The sequence below is a fragment of the Octodon degus genome, unplaced genomic scaffold (assembly GCF_000260255.1).
Source record: "Octodon degus isolate 3935 unplaced genomic scaffold, OctDeg1.0 scaffold00052, whole genome shotgun sequence".
NCBI classification, from domain to species: Eukaryota; Metazoa; Chordata; class Mammalia; order Rodentia; family Octodontidae; genus Octodon; species Octodon degus.
This window is the reverse complement of record NW_004524628.1, coordinates 4,039,056-4,039,779: the sequence shown is the minus strand read 5'-3', so window position 1 is coordinate 4,039,779 and position 724 is coordinate 4,039,056.

The following is a 724-nucleotide window of genomic DNA, read 5'->3' as shown; positions in this document are numbered from 1 at the left end:
CACTAGGACAGATTTTTTTAAAAAGCCTTTATTAGCTCCAAAGACATCGGGAGGATTGAAGGCAGACAGGGAAGATAGATCCTCTGACCTGAGACAAAGAGTTGAGACTTTCGTGGTTAGGGGTGGATTTTGAGGGGGATGTTTAGAAATACCTGAGGAGCTGATTGGGGTCTTCCTTGAGGTGGCAGGAAAGGTAAAAAGAAATTGCATCCTGGGCCAGGTTGGAGAAGAAGAAGGGAGGGGTTCTCCAGGAAGATAAGCTGTTGTTTTAAGGGCTTCAGCCGCATTAGATGACCACCATAATAATTTAGCAATTCATACTAGGACCAGAACATATCATTCCACTCTTCTAGTCGTTATGAAGGGGTGACACGTCTCCTAGACTGCTTTCTGGGATTACAGGTATGCACCACTGGTGATGTGCAGTTTCAGTGGCCAGCTCGGCATGGGGCTGGCACGGCATGCAGTATCTGGGATCCAACCCAGGACCTGGTGATGCACACTTGTAATCCCAGTGCTAAGGAGGCTGAGACAGGAGGATCACTGTGAGTCTAGGCTGCGTAGTGAGAGCCTGTACCAAATAAATAAATAAGTTTTTTATTTTTTATTTATTTATTTATTGTGTGTGGCCAGCTCAGCACACCAGGGGGTGGAGCTGGCTGGCATGTGGTGCTGGGGGATTGAACTGTGATCCTTGTACTTTGCTAAGCTTGTTCTAAGTAGG